Raw genomic sequence first — 26318 nt, 5'->3', positions numbered from 1 at the left:
GACCAGTGGTCAGGGATGATGGGAATTGTAGTTTCAAAACATCTGGAGGGCCGAGGTTGAGGAAGGCTGCCCTATGTGGACCAGCCTCCATTACTCATTGGTGGCAACTGTCTCCAAGAGAATCAAGACTTTGCTACAGCTTTCTCTTCCCACTGATCAGCCTCAGAACAAGGCCACAAAAATTTTCAGACTCTTGAAGGAAGGGGCAGGTAGATCTCGGTCTTTACAGGGGCATGACAGAGGTAGGTAAGAGATGGGGAGATAGGAGGGAAGGCCATTCCAATCACTTTTTATTCCAAAGTGATTTCAAGGGGGTTTCTCAGTGCAAAGGGGACAAAGGGGGCGTGCTTGAAGGTGGGGTGAGGGGCAGAAAAGAGGCCGTCATCCGGAAGACAGACAAGACATAAACATATCAAGACGACAACTGGGGGCAGGAGGTACCACGGAGACATCAAAATTGCCCCCCCCCAGGGGGGGGGGCTAAAATCAAACATAAGACAGTCATGAGACCTCAATGGGGATGACGGCCTAGGTGCCCCTGCTCTCAAACAGAGGCAGACAGAGGGACAAAGACAGACGAACATTCTGCAACAGTAAATACGGACATAAAGGAACTGAAAGAAAACAGAAATGAGGTGCAGGTTGGTTCATGGGGGAGGAGGGAGGAATTTTTGTGGAACATCGCTCTGAAGCTCAGGAACAGCTAGAACATCTGAAAACTGGAGAAGGGGGCTTCCGCTTCTAATGCTTGCCCCAAGAAAGGAAAGAATATCAGCACAACCTGGTTCCCAAAAGCTTTGTGTCCCTTCAGATATCTTGATTCATTACCATCAGTAAAATAGGCCAACAACGCCCACATCCAAGGAAACAAACTCCACCTCCCCACCACACACCAGCTAACTGCACTGTAAACATTCCTAAATACTTATGATGCTGTTTCCATAACCAATCACACTAGCTTAAATGCTCCATATGAAGTATGGGGCAGCTATATTCTGCCCCATGTATTTTATGCAGAAAAATAATCTTCCCTTTGTCAACTTCCCCTTCTGCAACTGTTAAAATATTTATGAATACTCTATGACATCACAGCAACTCAGCCAATGGCTTGGAGGGGATGACCTCAGCTCTGCAAGGAGCCCTCCAGACCGGTGTTTCCTCGTAGGTATATCCAGCAGTATGTTCTTCATGCAGTAGCGGTGGACTTGTTCTGCTTTATTAGTTCTTCTGCAACGCGTCCCCCAATGCTACCACATTTTTGCTGTCCAGAGGGGCTATAGCGCAACAGTAAGTGGGACCCCCAAAAACGCATTTACGGTATGAAACGTTACAGGATTCCAAAAGGAAATTGCAGGATATGCACAGATTGGAAATGAAGTCGTATAACCGACTCAAAACTTTTGCGCAAGCAAATAATATTGAAATCGGGGTTGCATATGGCCTGTCTAATATCATGAGTACATATCATCATGAATGCATAACGAAGAGGACGTCTGGAGAGGCCTTACATCTTTAAGCAGGTTTTAAAAGCACACTAATTTAGGGCTGCTTCTTTCTAATGTAGGTTTCTTATGAGCTTAAGTCAGAGAGTTCTTCTAGAATGCTTACCTAGCTTATCTACTGTAACTCATGTTGCTGTTTTATTTATTTTAAAGTGGCATATGCTTTTAAAATAGTGTGCTGCAGCCATATAAATTGAGTCTTTTGCTTCTGAACTGTATTTTACATGTCTTTAGAAGAGCTATTCCAAAAAAACCACCCCAGCCTATAAATGAATTTATAAATAAAAGAGCTGTGAATCCCTTACTGCTATAAGACCATGGAGTCTGACCCTTCATGAGGGGATCAGTTTGTATGGCAAAACACATTTCTGGCCCCAAAGATGGTGTCTGGAATAGAGTGGATTCCAATAATGCGGAAGAAGTTGGACATTCCTGATCAACAGCACCCATAAATTAGTGGTCTTCATAAAGGATAACACCTGCTTAGCTGTAGATAAGAGGCAAAGACTAACTCCTGAAGTTCCAACACTACATCAGACCTCCCCTCTATAGTCACTGGCATGGAAATCGTACTTTCTCTAGCACAGACAAGCTTTGATAGGATCAGGGTGACCCATGGAAAACAGGCCTGCAAGACTGGCAAATGTCTGGATAGCGTCGTATAGACATGGTTGTATCTGGGTAGAATCAGGACTTTGTAGTAGCTGTTCTGATTTATTGTCTAGCTTTCTGACTGCGGCACCTTCTAAATTCATGTTCTTCCACCATGGGTCCCCAGATGTTGCTGGTTTACAACTCCTATGAGTTGTAGTCTTACAACATCTGGGGACCACCAACAGGAAGAACATTGCTCTGAGCCTCCCGTGACAAAAAAGGATAGTAGTTTTGTATCATTAGGACATACTTCCTTTGAAACCCCTCCAAAAATCAGAATGCCAATTTTGATTGGCGCTCTTCTTGGGGGTTGGGTGGGGGAAGAGTTGTTTTCTCTCTGATTTTTGTACTGATCAATTCAGTTCTCCTCTTTATTTTCTACTTCCTTTGGTAACCAGAAGTAAAACTTCTGTGTGCAGCATCAGTAGCTTCCTACCCACCACCAAGAGATAAGAGTCTAAGCTGTGTGTAACTTAAAACAGGCTGGCCAGCGTAAATCAACAGAATACTGAGCAGCTAATGCAGCATTCCTGTGAGCCAGCAGAAGAAACCCTTATGTTCTTAAATCTATCAGACACGTTGATTTCCCTGATAACTCCACATTCTTTGCAAATGCTCAATAATCACAGAACCCACAAGGTCCTGCTCTTGAGGTTGCTGACTCTGCCTTCTGAAAATGGCACAGTCCCAGTTATGGGCTGAGCCACGTCAAGATGGCCATTTTGCAATAATATATGGCTTCAGTTAGAGCTGTAATAAGCAGTGGAGTGTACGGATGGCTCTAGAGATTGGCAAAGGAAAGACAAGCTTTCTCCTCCATAAAAATACTTTATGGGTTCTTGTTATCTGGAAAGAATGGGTGGGGTGGTGGAAGAAAACTAGTGTTGAAAAAAATTAAAAAGAGATTTAACAAGGCAGTAAAAATGAAGATCAGCTCAGCCGAGCTCTCAGCTGCAGATTTCATTTCATTTTATTGCCATTTTAGGGAAAGCATCTTCTTACCACCTTTGAAGTGCTACTCTGAGGAAGATCAAGAGAGGAAGGAAATGGCTATGGATGCGGCTTGGCATCACACTTTGTGCCCCCTGCCCACCAGCAAAGTTAAACATGTCCAAACTGGGTCCAATATTCTAAATCTACCTGAAGGACAGGTTGTGGTCTGGCAGGTTGTGTTTGCTGATGGGATGTGCTGGCAATCTTGGCTCCTGAAAAGTTCCTCTCCTGAAGGCCCACATCTTCAACACGGCTGTCCTCAAACCGCCTCTCCTAGCTCTACCTTTCTGGCTCCCTGGCTGTCACTCTCCTAGTCCCAGTACACATGTTGGACCTCTAGTCCACAGCTGAATATGGCCCTTCAAGGCTTTCGGTCTGGCCATTGGGGCTCTCTCCAGGCTGCAGCCCTCAGCTGCTCTGCTCTGGTCCTTTCTCAGGAGCTTTTTTCATGATGGAATGTGTCCTTGGACACTGGAAATCCCCCTTGCTTGCCTAGAAGGAGAGATGTGTGGGCATAGAAATGCCTGGCTTTTACACATTCTATGCAGGACCCTATTACCTAAACTTCCTGTATAGAAAGAGAGGCCACAATTTGAAGCTCTTCAGACTGATGCAAGATACAGCTCCAAGCCATCATCATTCCTGCTTGTCACAATTTGTCACTCTGCTGCAAACTCCCACTCCCAAGTATGTCACATCTGACACCCCCAGCACACATTTTTAATGCCTACACAGTAAACAATCCCATTTATTCCTTGGGAGGAGTGTCTTTTTATTGGCAAATACAAACACCTCATGGAAAGCAGGCACGAAGAACATCATTTCACACCATTCAAAATAATCCTTCAGGAGCAATGACGGCTGGTGTCCATTGGGAACAGTGGCAGGGAAGCAAAAAGAGAACCCAAAAGTAGGTGGAACCAGATCCAATGACAGGCATAGTCAATGACAGGTGGAGCCAACTCAGTCTAGGAGAAGATGGGGAGGTGATATGATACCCATTTTCAAGTATCTGAAGGGCTGCCACATGGAAGATGGAGCAAGCTTGTTTTCTACTCCAGAGGGTGGGACCCAAACCAATGGAGTCAAGTTGCAAGAAATGAGATTCTGACTAAAAGCCAGGCAAAACTTTCTGGCAGCAAAATCTGGATTCTTCTTCACTGGAGGCTTTTGAGCAGTGTTTGGATGGATGACCACCTGTCAGGGATTCTTTGCATTGCATGGGATTGGACAAGATGACCCTCGGGGTCCCTTCCCACTCTACATTCCTATGATTCCAGATTAGTCCCCATCTTCTCCCTGCTGAGTTGTACAAGCGCAACACTGATGCTAAGGAGGAGGAGGAAGCTGACAGCCAGGGCCAATTCATGGACTGGTTGCAAGAAGGCAGGCAGGCGGGGGCTGGCTGAGGGCAGTACTGAGGTTGGTGGGGCAGTACCCTATTTGCCCTAATACAGAGGTTTTCAACCTTTTTGAGTCCATGGCTACATGAACCAACTACATTTTTCTGCAGCACCCCTGTGGGGCTCTGGAGCCCAGTTATGTCACCCCTTGCCTACAGAGCTGCCAGTCTCTCGCCCCTTTTCAAACACGCTCCCTTGTGGAGTGTTCTCTCACCCTCCTCTCCTTTCCCCTCTCCTTGGGAGCCCTCCGGGAAGCTACTGCTGCCACCCCTGAGCTGCCCCCCCCCTGCCCCAAAGAGAGGTGCCATCCAGAGGCACCATTTGCCTGTGGATCTTACAGCCAGGGCTGCTGCAATAAACAGCTGTGCAAGCCTTTAGGAGGCAGAAACGCGAGAGGGCATCCGAGGAGGGAGGGAAGGAAAAAGGGACAGAGGGCAGTGTTGCCTGCGGCACCCCTAACCATCCTTCAAGGCACCCTAGGGTGCCACGGCACACTGGTTGAAAACCACTGCTCTAATTCATTGACCTCCCTTTTTGGAAGATGTGTGTGTTTGCTCATGTGTATTTATATTTTTATCCCACTCTTCCTCTAAGGAGTTCAGGGTGGCTTACATAATTTTCCTCCTCCCCACTTTAGCTTCAGAGCAACCTTGCGAGGTAGGTTAGGTTGAGAGATAGTAGTTGGCCTAAACCCAATCACTGCAGCCCGAAGTAGTACAAACCAGGTGCAGGATGACTACCTCTGCCTTCATACAGTCAGGTCATGGGTCCACCAGTCATTGCCATGGGTCAGGCCAGTATTGCCTACACAGACTGGCAGAGGCTCTCTGGGGTTTCAGGCAGGGGTCCCTCCTCCCAGCCCTACCTGGAGATGCCAGGGAATTGAACCCGGACTTTCTGCATGCAAGACAGATGCTCTTTCACTGAGATACAGACTTTTCTCAAAGTGAGAACGAACTACTAAGTCGTTGTTACTACTTTCCCTCCACTCTTGATGCATGCCTTGCTTTTATGAATGGCTCTAAATCCCTGCCACTTTTATCACCCTACTCCCATGTCTCTGTTACACCCTGGGAGAGGAGTGCCTTAGAAACTAAATCACTGGCACTCTATGAAATGGCCCTCGTCAATTAACACAGGAGACAGATGATAGCTGTTTAAGAGAGTTGAAAATAGGGTTGCCACCTTTTAACCTGACAAATTATGGACAGTCCAGCTATTTACCACATCAGTGGGGCAAAGCAAATCGGACATCAAAAGGGTTTATTGAGATCACATTGATCCTGTGTATCTTGTCCCCTTGCAGTAATTATTCAACAGGTCACTAAGGTAAGAAGGGGGATTGATATTAGCTTTCAGAATGATTTCAGTCTCCCAAAAACTATTTTTGAAACATACTTACTGGGGTTCTCTTAGGGACAAACTACATTAGATGACGGCAGACTCAATGCAAACCTTTATAAAGCAGAGGTGGAGTGGAATAGGGCAACTGGAAGTGCAGCATGGCTGGGTTGAAGGCGGGAGCCGAACCCTCCCATGCCCATGTTTTCACTCCTGTCTCAGCGATGTCTACGCTGGCTTGGTCATGTGCACAGTATGGAAGATGGCAGGATGCCCAAGGACATGCTCTACAGGAAGCTGGCTTCAGGCACAAGACCCATTGGCAGACCAACTCTGTGTTACAAAGATGCCTGCAAACATGGCATGAAGGCTGACATGAACCCCACTGTGTGGGAATCTCCCACAGACAATCACAGTGCCTGGAGACAGACAGCTAGGTTTTGCATCCATAGCAGTGAGCAGAGGAGGAATGACTGCTGTGAGGAGCACAGAGAGAAGAAACGCCATGGTGCATCTGCAGCAGCATAACCAGATGCCTTCATCTGCCCCAGCTGGAACAAAACACCTCTCTACAGCCCCAGCAGACGCTTCCTACAATTTCACTCCCAAAGGTGCACTCCTCCGTTGTCTCCCAAGACAGATGGATACCAACAACAACAGTATGACTGGAAGGGACCTCAAAGGGCGTCTAGTTCAACCAGCTGCCAATGCAGCAGGAAATCCACTGCCTTATACCGAGTTGGACCACTATTGTCCACGCAGACGGAAAGCAACTCTCCAGGATTTCAGACATGCCACCACTCCCAGCACTCTCTGGTATTTAGCTCTCACAGAGTTAGAATTCCTGGCAAACTTTAACAAACAACAGTGCCCACAATTCTTTAAGGAGGGAAATGTTTCAAATGTGCTTTAAAGGTATAGCGTACACACAGCCTTAAACACACAGGCCTGAAGCAATCACGCTTAGTTTGGTTCTTAGCTCTCCTCTACAGTATATCCCCTTTTTTGAGGCAAGATGAAGGACGCTCCACTATGCCTTCACTAACACTGGATTACAGCTGATTATGTTCCCCAAACATGAACAATCTGTGAAATTTATGGGCAGTTGCCAATACCCACCCTTGGTCCAAAAGGTTTCTAAAACAATACACAAGCCCAGCCATGTCTGGAGCTGAAAACCCAAAGTAGAAAATCAGCAGAATGAATGGGAGGATCCCCAAATGCAGAAGGGCTGGTTTATCGCATCTTGAAGTAATAAAGACATACTTCAAAAGAGGCTCCCTGTAAAACCATTTGAAGCAATGAAGTAACATCCAAAGAGCAGGTTCCTGTGAGACCATTAAGTCCAGAGTCTAAAAGCAGGTAACTGCACAACCAGATGGCCACATTTCCTAGGGACAATACTCTACTTGAAGGATGGACCAGACCAAGCCCAGTTTAAAGATACAGAACCCTAAGATGGGAGAGCGAGAGGGGCCTTGCAGTTGCCCATCAACAGCGAGCTGCACCTGGGCAGGTGCTTGCCCACTATGGTGAAATTCTTTTTATTTCTATTTAATTGATAACAACTTGATCCAAATTTGCATCTATGTTGTTGTTTAGTCGTTTCCGACTCTTCGTGACCCCATGGACCAGAGCACGCATCTATACATGCATATTAAAACGCCCTGGGTCCCAGTTGCCAAAGATCAAGAACTCATATCAGGGTTCTTTCCCAAGAATGCCATGTTTAGACTGGTGCAGTACATTATGAAAATCGCTGGTCTAAGGCACAGGTAAGTAATACTCATAGATAATCCCAGGCACAGATGCACAAAGGCGGGAAATCTAACTACCCAAAGTGAAGGCATTGATCCAACAACAACACACCCCATGCTATCCTATATAAAGGAATGAGGCGGGCTCAGCTTAGTGCAGCAAGAGTTTCAGCTCCTTAGCAAGCAATCACACATGCTGCCTAGAAGGAGGCACCTGCAGCACCTGTTTTCCTGTCTTTTTGTTTCTCCTGGACATAGCTGGTAGGGGAGGTGTCTCTGCTCCATGGCAGATGGATGGGGCAGGAGGAACGTGTCCCCCTGGAGAGGTGTGGCTATTGCCAGTATCTGACGGCACAAAATGCACCACAGAAACGTCAAAAATAGGCTCCAACGGCTATGGAGAGGGAGGTGGGGCTTGTGGCTCGTGCCACGGGGATGGGGGGGAGTTGAGAGAACAGGTTGAGAACCCCACCCACCCACCTGGTTCCTCCCTAGGATCCTCTGTATCAGGCAGAGACCTCTCCATCCCACTGGAACCTCCCCTGGGTCCCTGGCAAACTATCCTTGTGCATCAACCAGCCCATGATGTAATATATGTAATTTTATGCTAATGTGTCCTAGTCTGTCTTCCTTTTTTGGTGATGCATTTCTTCTTTCCTGGCATTGGGTGAGTGGCCACCCTACAGCACAAACTTGCCAAGCCTGCTTACCACAAGTGGAAGTAGGATGAGCGTACACATTAGAAGCAGCAATTCACTTTGTTGTTGTTGTTTTTAAATAAATAAATAAATGCATACTTGAGCTCCATGGGGGAAAGCCAAACAAAAGCCCTGCTACCTTAACTCTATGCTATGTCACTCATCAGCATTCATGCTTCGAGTTTTTGCACCTTCCACAAATGCAGCTTCTGTGATTTTCACCGAAATTACTTTGAGGCCCTTCATCTCTTTTTGAAAATGTTAAAAGCACAGCAAGTTGCCTTGCACTTTGCTTTTCATAGCTATAGTTTGCTGTACTTTGGGGCTTTGCGGATGATGGGGCGGGGGGGGGGCAACTGCATTAGAAAAATATACACACACATAAGAAGCTGCAAATCTGACATAAAGCCCACAGCCAGATGTTTGGGATGGAGTCAGGAATTGGGGGAGGCGGGGAGAAATAGAAGAAGAATCACTCTTGACTCTGCTTATTCCCTGTGGCTGGAATGAGTTGACACTAGTATTTTTAATAAAAAAAAACTCACAAGGTAAGCAGTTTTCTCAAGAGCTATCTGCAGTGATGCCCATTGGCCCAGCTGGCTCAGAAATTGGCGCCCAGCTGCTCACGAGATAAAGAATCAGAAATAGCAGCAAAGCTGGCATCCTGGGGTGGGTGGGTGGTAAATAAACAGCCTCACAAAGCAAAGTGTCGCCTGGCAGGTGGGCCGCTAATTCAGAAGCTGCCAACAGCACCTAAGCCAGAGAAGCAGGAAGGAATTTGAATGCAGCTCCTAGATCCTTTCTGTCCCATTCAGCACATCGTACCTTAGCCCCCTCCAGAGTAGTGTGTGTGTTATATTTATTTGGCAAGTTCCTTCTGTCACCGGTGCACTTATTAGTGCATTAGTGATGCAGTAGCGGTTTAGTCATGCTGGCCACATGACCCAGAAAGTTGTCTGTGGACAAACGGCGGCTCCCTCAGCCTGAAAGCGAGATGAGCGCAGCAACCCCATAGTCACCTTTAATTGGACTTAACCATCCGGGGTCCTTTACCTTTTACCTAGGATTTATATTGGACCGTCCACACATCACTCCATTTTATTAGCTGTTGGGCACCGAAATTACTTTGAGGCCCTTTCTGCTGTTTGGTGGGGCTATAGTCCAATAAAAGCAGGATGTCCACCGCCCCCTGACCCCAAATGCTTGTGGTCCGAAAAGTTACAGTATTTCAGCAGGAAGCTGCAGGATATGCACTGGATGGAAGGGAAGCAGTGTGACCATTTGAAAATTTTTGCAGGCACAATCAGTCTTGAGAACAGGATTGCATAGAACTGCCCCAATAGCATCAGGAGCGCAAGTCATCATGAATGCGCAGTGAGGAGGGCATGTGGTGGGATTGTTGACTCCTGCAGACCTCCCACTGTCCGGACTCTCCCTATCACTTGGATCTCAAACTGTCACCATGGTTGGAAGTTTTTCAGGTTTTAATCAACAAGTTGGGACAGCATCCCAACATGGGTCTGCAGGTTACAAATTCATAAGGCATGACGGAAATATACAGTATCGTACCATACATGGCTAGGCCGCAGACCAATCAGATGCTCGATAGGCAAGCTCCTTTGTGCCTGCAGAGCAACTGAGTCAGAATTTCCAGAGGGGTAGTCAAGAGTTTTCATGCACACAACCATTTATTCTAGAACCAGTGGAGACTGGCTACTTGTTTATTCCATGTAGTCCACACACAGTTTAGTTCTACTGCATATTCTTTTGCCCCTTGGAATGTGCTTCTTGAGAAACCTATTTCGTTCCAAAAATAAAAGCTCATTGCAGATTGATTCCCCATTACTCCCAGTGTTTCCATTTGAACACAGATGAAAACAAATCGACAAAGTCCTGGCAATGTGGGTGGGGGGCTTTATCCACATCCGCCCAATGATGTTGTGAGGTGGGCCTATGTCAAGTTTGCATCAAAACACAGCATTTCCCAAGAAACAACAGGATAGATACACCCATGGATTGCAGTACACCATTTCCCAAACCATTGGATGCAGAACAAATGGGAGCGTGGACAGAGGCTGAGTAGTTTTGATTGTGACAATGTCGCTCAAATGTCTCTTTCATTTCCTGTCCCAGTGGCATGCTTCACCATCTCATCTGTCAAGAAGGTTTGGAAATTGCTTCATACTCATGTATGAAGCTGCTCTCCACAGCCCACTAAAGCATCAGAATAGATCAAGGGAGAGGTATTGAGAGAGCCATAGTGATCAGAGGATGCGAGGGAGTGAAGGAGTGTCAGAAGGGACATTCACCACCATCCATCCCATCACACTGATGGGACTTTAAGTAGTTTCCTATCTACCAATGCTTGATCCTCGCTGACTCACACCATCTCCTCAATGAGGATGTATCAATGTCATTCAGGTATTTCTGCAAATAATACAGAAAGCTGATATTTTCTAGACAGGAAATCTGGGGTACTTAGACTGCTAGAAAAAGCCTATTTTACTAGAAAAGCGTATCGGCTGGTTTCCGTAATTAATTATGAGAGCATTAATCAAGATCAGGTTTGAATAAACTCACTTGGGGTTTAAAATCAGAGGTTCCTTGGTGTACACACCGGGTGGGATCTTTCTGCTACAACTTGCAATTATACACCATTTATTTAATGTATTTATACCCAGCTCTTTAAAGTTAAGTTTGGCTCCAAAAGTGGCTTTACAATTAGGTAAGGAATGGTGTGTTTGATCAATTAAAGACCCTACAGGAGAACAGATAATACAGATGTCCAGTTGGAAGCCTTTAGAATGCATGAAGGCCAAATGACCCAAATGACCTTGTGAAATGCCCTCATTTAGCTGAAGATGTGGCTCAGAGGTACAGCATATGCATTGCTTGTAAAGGGTCCCAGGATTGATCCCCAAAATCTGCAGGAAGGGCAGAGAGAGGCCCCTGCCTGAAACCCTGGAAAGCCACTGCCAGTCAATGTGGGAGATACTGAGCTAATGGACCAATGGTCTGACTCATTATAAGGCAGCTGTCAAAGAGCAAGCTGGCAGTAAATCAGACTGTTCAAAGTTCGAGTTAACTCTTTATTAGCAAAAACATAATCTTCACTTTGCTGAGCGTCAGGCCTAATGAGCACAGCTCCACATCCTCACAGTCATCTAAGTCCCCTCCTCCCCAGGGCTTTTTCCAAGCAATTGGAGACTGTGCCTGAATGCAGTCAACCTCTCCTCCGCCCTTTTCATGCCTCTTCTGGATCTGGGAGACAAGTGGGGAGGGGAGCTTATTGCAGCAGGAGGGGAAGACACCCGCGCTTCTTCACCAGCCTGACTCATCTCAGCCTCTTGGCTTCCCTCCTCCCACTCGCTGCCTTCAGCTTCTGCCTCTGATCCTGGACTTCTCTCTGCTACCGACTTTCCCTGCTCACTAAGTCCAGTTACCTCTTCAGCTTCCGACACCTCCTCTTCCCAGTCTTCTTTCTCTTCTACCTCTGACCACTCATCACATTGTCCCACCACAACTCCCTAGGCTCTGAGCCTTCTTCCTTTGGTGGTTCCCCAGCTGGTTCCTTCCACCATTTTTCTGCATCCAACAGTCCACAACAGCACCTTCCTATATTCCTATGCAGGACAAGAGTGTTCCGAGATGCTATACGCTTGGGATACAGGAATGATACATTTCTGCCTAGACCAGGGATGGAGGCTCCTATCACCACCAAACACATTGGCTAATGGTCAGGAATCATGGGAGCCGCAAGTTCCCAGCTCCTAGAGTATGATATAATTTTGGACACTGGCTTTAAAAAAACGAAATAAAGCAAGAGAGCTATATAATGCCATCACTGCACCATGGCATTTTACAGAGTAACGTAAGTAGGAAAGACAGGTCCGTGCCCCAAGGAGTTTACAGTCTAAATTTAGACAGCAGGGGGGGCAGCAAAGAGAGGGAGGGGAGATGCCCAAAGATGACAACACAGAGGGGAAGGTCCTTTGGAAGCAGGTCTTGGCGTAACGGACAAAAGGGATTTGACAGTAGATGATCTTGGGCAATGCAGCGGAGCAAGAAGGCATGTAAAGAGAGACAAGGGAGTTGATTAAGGGGCAGCGAGACGGAAAGCTTTAGAAGTACCAGAGCTAGCGCTGGTATCAGTATCTCCGGTAAACCATCACAGCTTCTGCTGATGCTGAAGAGTAATTCTGTCCACAATCAGATGTCATTTGCATAATGGAAAACATCTGCACCATTTTATCCTCCTCACTTGCCAAAACTGGTTTTTCTGACAACAGAATTTGCATTGCGTTCCACCCCCACCCCCCTATTTCAGTGAAACAGTGAGCCTTTCTGTGAAAAAAGTACAACATGGCTTTGATCTAGCTCTGTTGGGTGGGCAGGAGGGACTCACAAGGCATCACAATTTTATTTATTTTATTTATTTACAATATTTGTGCACCGCCCAAGAATGAAGGTCCCCCCTCTGTCCATTTTACAAGGGCTTAGCCCCAGAAATTTCCCTCCAATGTAAAATCTCAACCCCGAAAGATATGCTGTGATGTCCTAAACAGAAAAGGGTGCTTTTATACACATGCAGAGTGCCTCTTTTGCCACAGAGGACTCTTCTAGACCTCACTCCCAGCTGCTACAGCATCTTCAGACCAGAGTGAACAGAAGCAAGGATCTCAAAGTCTAACCATTGTTTAGCATCCCTAGATTGCTCCCCACCTCATATTCACCTCCAGAGGCTTCAGCCTCATTTTACAACAGAGCGTGGAAACACCAAGTCCATTGCTGAAGCAGAATTAGATCTCAGGACTCCAGTCACAACTCCAGCCTTTTTATCCGCTGGGCTACATCAGAACTCTGCATAGATGGTAGCTCAGAGCACATGGCCAGGACAGGCAATGACCCTGACGCAGCATTTCAGGATGTGGGGCTGATCCATCTAACAACAGCACCAATTAAAAGTGCGCAACATAGGAACACAAGAAGCTGCCTTAGGCAAAGTCTGACCCTTAATAAAGCCTGCACTGACTGGCAGTCACTCATCAGGGCTGGCAGGCAGGGGGCGGGGCTGTCTCACAAGCCCTACATGGAGATACTGAGGACTGAAACTTGGTACTTAGCCTGCCTACTCAGAAGTAAGTTCTGCAGAGTTCAAATGGTCCAACGCCCAGGTAAGTGCACAGAAGATGGTTGCTGTGGACCTTCTGGAAATCAGCAGCAGGGGATGGGAGACTGAGTGTGTAGTTGAAACATTTCTCCCTGAGGAATCTGCTTAGGAATCTGTGCTGCAATGCTCCTGGAGAAGGCTACACTATGAGCTCTCTCTCTCTCTCTCTCTCTCTCTCTCTCTCTCTCTCTCTCTCTCTCACTCTCTTTCCTTCTCTCTTAACCCCAACAGCTAAAGCATCAGCATGCCGTTCCCTTCTCTCTAATTACACGCTCGGATGGTGGAACATGCCAGCTCTCCTGACTGCTAAAGAGAACGATTTTCTTTTTTTCTCTCTCTTAAAGGCCTTTTGTGCTAACTGCAAAATGGGACAACCATGGTGCTGTTTGTAGTCTTTAAAAAAATTAATAAATAACCATTCCTTCCCACAAGCTTCCCTTGTCTACAGCCAGTTTTGTTTTTCCCAAAAAAACAACCAGGACAGGTGGAGCAGTTAGCACCCAGCTCTGCCCTGAAACCCAGCAGGTGGCAATTTGAAAGTGGGGTGGAGGGTGGGGGCAAACCTTGCAAAGGAGCAGCAGGAACCTTGGGTTAAGCATAAGATGCAGGTGAGAGCTCGAGATGCAAGGCTAACCGCCCCCTTTTGCAGCATCCCTCCCTTGCAGCTTTGGCATCTGCTGCAGAAAGATAAAGTGCAGCCGAAGATGGATAGAACCGAATGGATAAATCCTCCAGTGGAAGAGTGGGGGGGGGGAGAGGAGAGAGCACTCTGCAAATGCTGAGTGACTGCAATCATTGCTGTACAGCACAAAAATGCAGAGATTTAGCACAGAACGGATGGCAATGTGTCAACCCCGTGTACGCAGCCTGTGTTGCCAACTTATTTTTGGCAGGAGCATGGCACCTGTTCCTTTAAAAGCTGCCACAACAAACGGAAAGCTGCCAGGGGAACCTTTTCCTGGCATGGAGATGGAGCAGTGGGAAAAGGCTCCCCCTGCTAAGTCTCTTCCTGTCAATCACGCAGCTGCAAAGGCCACAGGAGCATGGGCGTAGCCAGGATTTTTGTTAAGGGGTGCAGGCCTTTTGTTGGGGGGCAGAACTTGCGTTAGCTATGTATTTTTATTGATTTTTACTGATTAGGAGAGCAGCTTCCCCCGCCCCCGGCTATGCCCATGGACAGGAGCCCAGGAATGGGTGGATAGGAGTTTGAAAGCAAAAGGACTCTGCAATCTACATGAAATGATCAAAACAGCAATGATGGGAAGGTGACAGGAACTGAACAAATGGCTAATGGGAGATGGAAGAGGACGACAGGTAGCCATGGAGAGGAACCTAAGGTGATTTGAAGAAGTAGGTCTTCAGGAGACAGGAAACAGAAAAGCTGAGAGGGGAGGGTGTTGCAGCAGCCTAACAGGAGGTGGAAGGGTCGGAACAAGGAGGCAAAGTGGCTGACCAGGGAGAAAGATAGGGATATAATTTAGTTAACCCATTTACAGATAGGTGGAGAGTTTAAGGATGAGGAGTGGGAGCTTGAAGTCTATGCAGAACTTGAGAAAATACAGAAAATTAGAGATTGGGGTTATCATGATCAGAGAGCAGTGGGAGAAAAAAATTAATTTGGCCACATTGCTTTGTATGGAGACTCCAAGTACAGGGTGCCCATCCTTTCCATCTGCTGCGCCATAGCTCATTCAATCATGTCTTCCCATTATGCCCCAAATGGTATTTCATGATGCTCCTGGGGAAAGCTGACCAGGCAGAGTCACCTGGGCAAGGATAAACTCTTCACCAGGCTATTGTGGATAACCTAAAAGTGCAGTCTGGCCCATCTTTCTCTACCATACTGTAGGACCTCTCATTGCTCTGATTGGTTAATGGTCTACCCCACTTACCGCTATCTAAGTCAGGTGTCTGGCTAATAATAATAATAATAATAATTTATTATTTATACCCCGCCTATCTGGCTGGATTTCCCCAGCCACTCTGGGTGGCTTCCAACAAAAGATTAAAAATACATTAAAACATCAGTCATTCAAAACTTCCCTAAACAGGGCTGCATTCAGATGTCTTCTAAAAGTCAGATAGTTGTTTATTTCCTTGACATCCGATGGGAGGGCATTCCATAGGGTGGGCACTACTACCAAGAGGGCCCTCTGCCTGGTTCCCTGTAACTTCACTTCTCGCAAGTGAGGGAATTGCCAGAAGGCCCTCGGAGCTGGACCTCAGTGTCCGGGCTGAACGACGGGGGTGGAGACGCTCCTTCAGGTATACTGGGCCGAGGCCATTTAGGGCTTTAAAGGTCAGCACCAACACTTTGAATTGTGCTCAGAAACGTAACAATGCCAAGGTGGTTCTACCTCTCTAGAGCAGTGGGACTGCTCCTTGCTCAGGATTCCAGTTCTGTGTCAATCTTCTAGTTCTCAAGGTGCAGCAACCAAAAAAGGCACCCATATTTGGGCTAAGGAAGAAACAAATTCTGCAAATGATGTAAATCACAAAAAGTTTCTTATGTGGGTTTATGTCCCATTTTACTCCCTCTGCTGCTTATAGAGAAGGGCCAAAAAGGTATACAATACACTCAAGCCTTGATGACAGCAAGTGTTAAGTCTCCCTGAGTGGCTTTAATGACCACTGCCCAGATTTCTTGTTGCCCAGATTCTTCTGAGGTTATTTTCTGGAAGGGCTGGAAACTTGCATATTTTGCTTTGAAATGTTGAAGCGAATTGTGTGCCACAGCCCCGATTTGATGCTGGGGCTAACTCCAGGGGAAACAGCAACTAGATTGAAACACATTTAACTATGTGTTGGACTGCAACCCCCCAAAATATGAAAAATGCACTCCTTCTGAACCTGATATTTATGCCATCTGTTCACCAAAGCCTTTTCCCAACCCCCATTCTTTATTTCCTTAAAAGGTGAAAGGAAAACAGATAAAGCCTTCTTTGCAGGCACCATTCAAATGAATGGTGCTTGTACAGTACAGGAGCATATGACGCTGCTTTAACATTGAGTCAGACCGGCAATCCATTTAGCTCAGTGTTGCCTCCACTGACTGGCAGCAGCTCTCCAGGATTTTGAGCAGGGGGTTTCTCCCAGCCTAGTCCAGCCTGCCTGGAGATGTCAGGGATTGAACTTGGGATCTTCTGCATGCAAGGCAAATGTTTTTCTTCTGAGCCATGGCCCCTTCCCAATGGACTGCATCCCACGTTCAAGGAAAGGGGGGAGGGGAGAGATTTGGATTTTCCAACTCGTGCACCAAAGTGCACTGGAACAAAACAGGCTCTCATTTCATGTCATGCAAATTAAACGATTATGATAGGAATGAACTGGGCCTTTGGGCAGAATCTGGATTTTTGGCAGGTGTCCTGCATCTGCTGCTGTGGCTAAATCCTGAAAGTGATTCCGGTGGCGCAACATTAAGGTCATAAATAATCCAGAGGCCTTGAAACCCACCCGCCCTCCCCCCAATTTGTTTTCCCCTGATACCCCACTAGACCTCCGTATCTTGCCTTTATTTCGCTCCCATTACCCACCCTCTCATGTGGAGCTGTCCACCCCTGCCAACTTCCAGCTGCCAAAAGCTCTCAGGTTCCCATCATGCTCCATGAACAATGGCAAGCTGCCCGAGGCTCTGCCCAGCTTACAGACCACCCTCGCCGGGCTCAGCATCTCTCACGGCAGCTAATGGCCGGGGTTCTGTGCGGAATGCCAGAAGCGATTTGAGCAAGAAAGAGATGGTGGGCTTTTTCTCTCTCCACAATGCAGCAGAAGCAAAGAGACAGTGAGGAAGTGAGAGAGATGGAGAAGCAAATTAACCCCCCCACTGCCTCCCTTCCCTCCTCACTCCAGTGGGCTTTAACCACTTTCATGCCAGGGCAGTGCTATGGTCTGCAACATCAAGCCTCAAGTTCAAGAGCTTTCAAAGCTTAGGAACCTAGGAAGCTTCCTTAGACTGAGTCAGACCATTGGTCCAACTAGCTCAGCACTGTCTGCACTGACTGGCAACAGCTCTCCAGGCTTTCGTGCAAAGAACTCAGCCCTACCTGGAGAGTCCAAGGATTGACCATCCACATGCAATGCAGATGTTGCCACTGACCTACGATCCTTCACACTTTATGCTTTTAATGCGAACCTGTACCGTGCATGTTGCAGACACAGATGCCTAGCCCTGTTAGCAGCACGCTTGCTATGCACACAACTCCTGGACTCCCTGCATAGGAAAACCAGTGACACCCCCTTGTCACATGTGAAGCAGCACCTATACGAGACCAAGCAAAAAGGGCAATGGCCTACCTGAAAGATTCAGGCCTGCAGGGGTATCCTTTTGCCAGCTTCTGCAGCTGGCTGGCTATGCCCCACTGCTGGTTTAGAGAAGGCAAGCTTGGTGGCAGTGAGAAGGAGTCAGGCGGTGCCTCTCATTCTGTCCCACCAGGTTCTGGTCCCAAACGGCCATTTTGTTCCAGGGGAAGGGTGTTGCCTAGCAACCAACTACCCCAAGGAAAGCCAGGTGGCTCCTCACACCCTGCCTAGAACCAAACAGCCAACCAGGTTCAAAATTTGTGGCAGCGATGGCTGGATGAGGGGTTCAGATTCAGAAAGTTAAGTTTTGTCTGGGGTGTGGCACAGAGGGAGGCAGGGGAACCCCGAGATTACAGGCACCAGGGCCTCCGTTTGTTCAGAGGGACAAACTGGGCTAATGAAAAACATTTCCCTTACCCTTTGGTTAATTCAGGAGGAGCTCCAAGTAAGCTGGAACGATGCCACTCCAACCAGGTAGTTTCCAAGCTGCAGACCAAGAAGAAAAAGAAAGGGCTTGCCTCACACGCGCAGGAGCTCCTCAAGCCAGAATCAGGAGAGAAGGCAAAGCAATGCCAAGATAAAATCCTTCTAGGAAGGGAGCTGCATTGGAGGGCTTCACTGGAGCAAGTGAAGGATTAAAGCTCTTCTGTACTGACCCATCCATTCGCTCTCCTTTTACCTGCAGCTGAAGGCTTCTTGCCTGTTCTCTGGAAGACACACCTGAGGATGCTAACCAGGTACAAGGCCGTAGCCCCTTTCCCCCAGAAAAAATGTGAGGCAGGAAAAGTGTGGCCTTTGCAAGAGGTTTTTTAAAAAAAGACAAGAAAACAGTGGCGAATCCTCTCCGAAAAGCAATCCTGGAAAACCTTGCTAGGTACGTAGCATGGCTGCTGGTGCCTCGCCGGACGACGCCAAGATGGGGAGGGGTCCCAGGCTGGACATGACTGCAGGCTCGCTCAGATCACACCCACCCTGTTGGGCGCTCGCCCGAGGATTATCGGAAAAGAGAATCGCTCAAACACAGTTTATTACTGCAGTTCCATAAATCTTCATGAAGGCAAAGTGAGACAGGCAGCTGGGCCGTGAAAGGAAGCAACAGCACTCAGCAGAGCATGAAAAATAGTGAGTGAGTGAGAGAGAGAGCGATCATCTAGAAATGAACCGGGGGGGGGGAGAGAGAGAGACCTGCTATAGGTGAAGAAATTGCATTTAGGTGGACAAGGGATGACAGAAAGGAAGAAAAATAAGTGCAAAAGCTCTCAGAGTGATGAGAATCTTCCACATCCAGGCATGGATGAGAGGAGGGAGAGAGGCATGCTCCTGTTTCCCAGGAACTGCTGCAGCTGTCAAGACGTGAGTCTTTCCACTCTGCATACGCAGTGCCTGAGGAAGAGGCAAGCCATTCGTTGGCTCGCTGGAGTTTCCCCGATACGGAGATAACCCCTTCCGCTCCACGCTGCTAGTGAATCCAGAGCCTCCCCCATGCCCCCCCCTTCACACACTCCAGGACTAAAGGCAGCTGTGCTCCATAGACCCAGGGCTGTGTTTAAATTAAACCAGGGCTCATTCCTCACACTTGCTTACAAGCAACTGGGGAGGTGGGGGCAGGGGTGGTTTCACTTTAAGAGGAGGCAATGACGGGTTGAATGGCAACTCTGATGAGGAAAGTCAAAAGAATCGGGCACGTTTAGCACAAAGAGACTGCATCACCACCACATTAGATCACTGCATTACATAATATAAAAAGGGAAAACACGCATGCCACACAGAAGGGCTGTTTACCCTTTTGGCTGAAGACAGGTGTCAGCACAGGCAGCTGAGCACACCAGTGCTGGAACATGAGCCATGCCAAGATAAGGGAACAAAAGCTAGCTGGAACATTGGGACAGGCCCACAAGTGGGCCAATGAGGAGGCGGGGGGGGAGTTCCGGTCCAAAGCCTGGTTCCAATCAGGGTGACAAGGAGGAGGGACAACAGGAGCTAAGGTCAGAGGTAACTGAGAGTAGTTCTCTTCAACATAGGGTTCCCGGAGGTTGTGAAGACTACAACTCTCATCCACTGGCCATTGGCTAAGCTGACTTGATGGGAACTGTAGTCCAATGATAGCTGGAGACCGCAATGTTGAAGAGCACTGCTCTAGAGTCAACTGCAGGCTAGTAAAAAGTATCTAAGCACAGCTTCCAGCACCATGGACAGCGACCAGGTAGTCTGTACAAGGAGCAGGGAACACACAGAGCAGGTGGTTCTGATTTTCAGCCCACTTGAATGGTTGCTCAGGGAAAGATCCAGAGCAAAACAGTTTCTTTGGGGTGGGTGGGGAGATGAATTAATAGACTGTGTAGAGCCATCCTAGAGCCAAGATAGCTCAATATTGTCCTATTCCCCCTTCCCCTTCATGGCTATAAGTGGCTCAACCAGCAGGGGGCACCACCACAGAAACCAGATGGCCATCCGTTCAACTTCCCATCAAAAGGAGACAGAGGAAGGGCTTCAAAAACTACAGGTTTAGTTGAACCACTTTCACACGAAAACATAGCACAATCTGCAATTTGTTAGAATCAGCATAACTGCAATCCAACACAGGCACCCTGAAAAAAAACCCTCAATCCTGTTCTAGAGTACATGCTTTCTACTTGTGCAGCATTGACAGCTAAGACCAACAGGCCTTACACTTCATGTAAATAGAGTGTGCCCTAATTCCACCCCCTCCCCTTAAAAAAACAACAACAACCCTCTGCAATGTTTCACACTTGATCTGGAGAGATTTATCAGCATAAAAATGGATGCAGAAAAGGCTACCCGAGGGCAGAAAGTTTGAGAACCACTTAATTGAGACATAAAGAAAGCCCGTAATAACAAACAACAGAAGTTACACTAAAGGCAAAATTATATTCATACAGAATTGCCCACCACCACCACAGTAAATTAAATCGCTTTGAACAAAATCATGGCAGATCTTGGCAGCTGTCACGGCAGAACAAGCTGCCCTGTTAGTCACAGCCAAGTCCAGATTATCTGACAATTAACAAAACGTCTATCATTATTACAAGCATTATATGTGCAGAACAGTGTTCTTCAGTGTTGGGTTCCCCAGATGTTGGGCTGCAACTCCCATAATCTCTAACCACTGGCTCAGCTGGCTGGAGATGATGGAAACTGTAGAGAAACAGCACCAGGGAGTCCAAGATGGAAAAACACTGGCACAGAGGAAGAGCTTGTATATTGCAAGGAGTCCTGGTGGGTGCAGGCCATCTCTGTGTGCACAGAAACCTCATGTGCGAACAAGCCATCCTGGGTCTGTGGTAGAGGGAAGTTTTGTCATCATCACAACCATCTCCCCCGGCACATTTTATCTTGTAAAAATTGATAGTAGCCATTTATTTGTATGACAGAAAGCAAGATGATATGCTTGGGGACACTTTTCAGGATATACCAGTGGCTCCCAGTTATTGAGAATCAAGCCTGCAAGTTTACCTGTGAGATCACTTTATTCTGTATCGGCCCACTGTTTCAATCTGCAAAACTGGCCCTGTTACAGGTGCCACATAATACCCATTCTGTGTTTGTAAGAATCCAATATTCTAGTGCCCAGGTATGTAGAATGTTTACATGTGTTTTAATCTACTTTTAGCTTGTTGGTTTTAATTATTATTTGAATGTTTTAAATACCTGTTTTTATCTCTTGTTCCTAGGGCTGGGCAATATCTGGTTTTCAACACTGCGGTGCATCACCAGCTAAACACTGCAATATTTCGATCTATCACGATGTCTGAAATAAGGATGGAGCTATGTAGAGACTTTGATGGGCTTCACAGTTTCCCCCGCATTGTGATTTTTGCCAGTGCCTGCTCTTGTTGTTCGCTGCCCCCCTGTATGAGGCAGGGGATTGTTGAACCAACAGAGTTAACAGGAACTGAGAGAACCATTGGCTGCCTTCACGGTTTTTCCTGCATTGTGATTTTTGCATAGCACACACATCACGATTCACAATATATTGCCAAGTCAAAAGTTATGAAACTGATATTGCAATATGGACTTCAAACCAGTTTTGGATGATTTATTGATATATCGCCCAGCCCTAGTTGTTACCAATAATTTAATTGTTTTATTATTTTTGTAACCTGCTTTGAAGTTTTGATTTGCTTTTACAATCAAATGGTGTATATATACAGTATATATTATAAAATAAATAAAGGCCTGCTCCATTCCACCAAATTTCCACCCACTCACTGCTGAGCTTCATCCTAGACTGTTTCTTGATCACACTAGAGGGTGACAAGATGTTTGGAATTGTTATAGGTAGCTCAATTTTGCTGTTAGGACAAGTTCTAATACAGTCGTACCTTGGCTCCCGAACGCCTTGGGAGTCAAACGTTCCGGCTCCCGAATGCCGCAAACCCGGAAGTGATTGTTCCGGTTTGCCAACGTTCTTTTGGAACCCAAACATCTGACGGGGCTTCCACGGCTTCTGATTGGCTGCAGGAGCTTCCTGCAGCCAATCAGAAGCCACACTTTGGAAACAGAACAGAAAGGACTTCCGGAACGGATTCTGTTTGACTTGCAAGGTACAATTGTAGTGCTCTTCTTACTGTTTCTCTTGCAGTGGATATAAAAGCAGGCCATGAGCAGCATTCCACTAAGTTTTACTCAGAGAAGACCTACTAATGGACCTAAGTGAATCATGGTCATTAATTTCAGTAGGTCTGCTCTGCATAAAACTTAGCTGAATACCACCAAAGGATCTATGTGAAGCCCTGCCCCTTGACCACAGGAAATCCTGATTCCTACGGTCAAGTGCCTGGCACCACAACAAATAATCCCCACACTTTTCCCAGCCTAAATTCATAACCACAGGGGCTAGAAACTTGCAGGTTAAAAAAGAAAATGAACTCTGCTCCGATACCAAACTCTATGCTTAAGTAATACAGCTGCAGAATCAGCCAGTACTAAATTCTGTGCTTCCACATCACTTGCGCAGGATAAGCATTAGCCTCCTTGGAAGCCCTACCCACAGCAAAGTCGAGCCTGCTTCTCTGTCTGCTGCGAGGAAAAGGTCAGGGCCCTGAAGGCAGCAATGGGGTTTCAATTTGCTCGGAGGGAAACCTGTCAGCTCTGTGTGCCTTCCTCTGCGTGACAAAGGCAAGCAGGGAGAGAGGGAAGGGGGCGCAGGGTGGGGATGGCAAGCAAACCCAACCACCCAAAAACAATAAACAGCCAAGCAAGCAGCCCTGAAGGCATCGCTCTAAGTCACTTTGTCTCTCTCGCTCAGGGGTCTGCAGGTGGGAAGAGCTGGTTACAGCCCAGCCTGGGGTAGGAAGCACAGTTCACTGTGAAGCTATGGTTGGAATGGGCAAAGGGTTAGCCTTCACGCAATTCTATGTTCATGCTTGGGTTTTACAAATGCTTATTGGGCTCTAACTGTGATATTATTACGAGGTATGTGGACAGTGTTAGAAACTGAGATATGAAAGCTTGGAGCTAAATGGCACCTTAAACCTAAGTTATGGGAACAATAATGGAATGTCTAGGTGCGTTTTTTATATAACAAGAATACAAAGCTGAAAATGAATGAACTGCAGCTAAAATATTATGTTCATTTTTCACATGGTCTAGTCTTTCCCCTCCCCACCCCCCTAATATTCTTAAGACTGGGATGCGGGTGGCGCTGTGGTCTAAACCACTGAGCCTCTTGGGTTTGCTGATCAGAAGGTTGGTGGTTCGAATCCCTGCGACGGAGTGAGCTCCCGTTGCTCTGTCCCAGCTCCTGCAAACCTAGCAGTACTAAAGCATGCCAGTGCAAGTTGATAAATAGGTACAGCTGTGGCAGGAAGGTAAACGGCGTTTCCACGCGCTCTGGCACTCGTCACGGTACTCCATGCGCCAGTAGCAGTTTAGTCATGCTGGCCACATGACCTGGAAAGCTGTCTGTGGACAAATGCTGGCTCCCTCGGCCTGAAAGCGAGATGAGCGCCGCAACCCCATACTCACCTTTGACTGGACTTAACTGTCCAGGGGTCCTTTACCTTACCTTAATATTCTTAAGAGGGTCTCTTCGCCAGTCTTCAGAGAGTTGCTGGAAGTGGGGAGGCAGAAAAAGGTCCTCCTTTCCTTCAACTCTGAAGTTTTAATCTGAAATCTTAGGCATGGTACTGTGCCCAGAGCTCAGAAACTGCTCGCGCTAATGAAATTCCCTGTCGCAAATGCACCTAGAACAATGGGAGTTTCGAATACAGTGGTACCTCAGGTTACATACGCTTCATGTTACATGCGCTTCAGGTTACACACTCCGCTAACCCAGAAATAGTGCTTCAGGTTTAGAACTTTGTTTCAGGATAAGAACAGAAATCTTGCTCCGGCAGTGCGGCGGCAGCAGGAGGCCCCATTAGCTAAAGTGGTGCTTCAGGTTAAGAACAGTTTCAGGTTAAGAGCGGACCTCTGGAACGAATTAAGTACTTAAGCCAAGGTACCACTGTACTGGGTTCAAAATGACAGAGGCAGGCATTCTGCACAGTCTTTTACAACATACATCAAAACATCTAGACCTCGCACCAAACTCACCTATGAATGGGCTTTCTAACATAGAAGCATCGACATAGCCAGGGCGGCAAGGGGGCAGCTGCCCCCCATCAAGTAAACAAATAAAAAGACTTAACTAAAAGTAGAAATTGTAGAAAGATTTTGCCAGATTTTTCTGAGCACTTGGGGTCAAAAGAAAGTAATTCAAAACAACTGTTGTTCAGACATTTCATTCCAAATCTGCTAGAAAGAGCCAGACAGGGGATGATGACATGTGGGTATCCTGCCCCCCCCCCCATATAAATCCAGGCTAAGCCCATATGTAGAGTATAGCTTCAATGTGTTGCACGCCTATTCCTTTCCAAGAACCCCCCCCCCAAAAAAAAATAGTGAAATGGGGGGTGGCAGAGGGAGAGAGATACTAAGCATGTAATTTATTCCAGCAGAGAACAAGGCAAGCCAAATAAACGAGGGAAAACAAGGGTGTGTAAATTCTCCCTTCACACACTTGCACTGGCTATAGCCTGGAAGGAGGATTTGAAGTAGCGGTCAGAAAAATGTGGCTACGCTTGCAAAACATATGTGAGTGTGTGCTTTTTTGTACATATACAGACATGCATTGATTTATCTGTTTACCTGGATAACAAATAGCAACCCCCCAGCCATTTTGCTTTACGTCGGAAATGGATCAGGCAGCTTTTTCTTTTGGCCCTGGGAAAGAGGCCCCTTGCGAAAGAACTCACATGTACGTAGTCTATGCCAAGCAGCAGAGCAAAAGACAGGGAGACAGGTACAGCAACAACAACAGGGGTGAAACAAGGATCGTAGGCAATAGAAGCCCGCACAGAGCAAGCTGTCAGATGCTGGAGCAAAGACACTGAGCTGACGAGACAAGAAGACCGCAGCTGGGCATGGTCAGAGGTGTGCTGCTGTTTTTCTTTGCCACAGATCAAAACCGTGCCAGAAAGCCGTTCACGTGAATGGGAAATAGGGAGGATCTTGCCTTGCCACATGAGCTTACCAAAACGTACAAAGAATTGGGTTGAGGGAATCAAGGAGGAGCTCATGCCATCCTCCAGTCACTGGGATGCAGGGCCGGCCCTACCATTTGGCAGAGTGAGGCAGCTGCCCCAGCCAGCAGCTGCTGAGGGCCAGGCAGCGGACAGAGCGGTGTGTGTTGTGCTGTCTGCTCTACCATGTACCCCTGAAGCTGGACTGTTGTTCTCAGATGCAGAAGAGGATGCTGCCTGGTTGTCCGGCTCCCTTTTTCTGTCTACATGGGAGCTCTCGGCTGAGTCTCCTCCCTCATCATCAGCAAAGCTCTGCTCCCAAGGCACAGTAAGCAATATGGTCCTTCGATTGCTGGGTCTTAGAAAATGGGCCATACCTCTTTTGACTTTATCAGTTCAATTAGTCTGGAGTATTTCTACAACAGACCGTTTTTGCCTGGGGGCTCTTGGGATTTTGTTTTAGCGATACGGCACACAAGTGCCCCTTCAGCTGGCAAGAATGGAGCAACATTGAGGAAGCCTCTCAAAACAACTAATAAAGTGGAACAATGTGTGGACAGTCTAGTATAAATCTGCCACTAAGGCACTATTATTGCCTCAATGACATGTTGCAGAGCACACGTAAAAATCCCACCAATCTGGAGAGCCTCTTAACTTAAGATTGCTGGATCTTTATTTACAGAGGTTTCTCCAGCAGTGCCTTCACCAGCTGCTCTGCCTAAAGTTCTCTCTGCCTTGGCCCACTCTTTAATTAAAGAATTGTCACATTTTCAACTTCGCTTCCTCTAAGAAGCTCAGAGCAGCAGCATCGCTTCATACCAAGCCCATTACACCGAAGGGTAGTAAGTAGCCTGGTCACTCAGTGTCAGAGGTTACACTTATGCACTGCACCACACTGGTTCTTAGTTACTTTTAAATGGGGACCATGAAGGAAGCTGCAAGGGAAGGCACTGAGCGATGCACATGCATTTGTGA

General features: G+C 47.1%; 1 protein-coding gene across 10 annotated transcripts in view; it reads right to left on the bottom strand.

Annotated features, from left to right (window-relative positions):
- The window catches only part of SRCIN1 (SRC kinase signaling inhibitor 1), a 264954-nt gene that overhangs the window by 149477 nt on the left and 89159 nt on the right, over window positions 1–26318 (bottom strand). The window lies entirely within an intron of this gene.

The sequence above is a fragment of the Podarcis liolepis genome (assembly GCF_965112155.1).
Source record: "Podarcis liolepis genome assembly, chromosome: 13".
In the NCBI taxonomy this organism is placed as follows: domain Eukaryota; kingdom Metazoa; phylum Chordata; class Lepidosauria; order Squamata; family Lacertidae; genus Podarcis; species Podarcis liolepis.
Note: the sequence above shows the minus strand (reverse complement) of the source record. Positions and strands in the feature narration are given on the sequence as shown.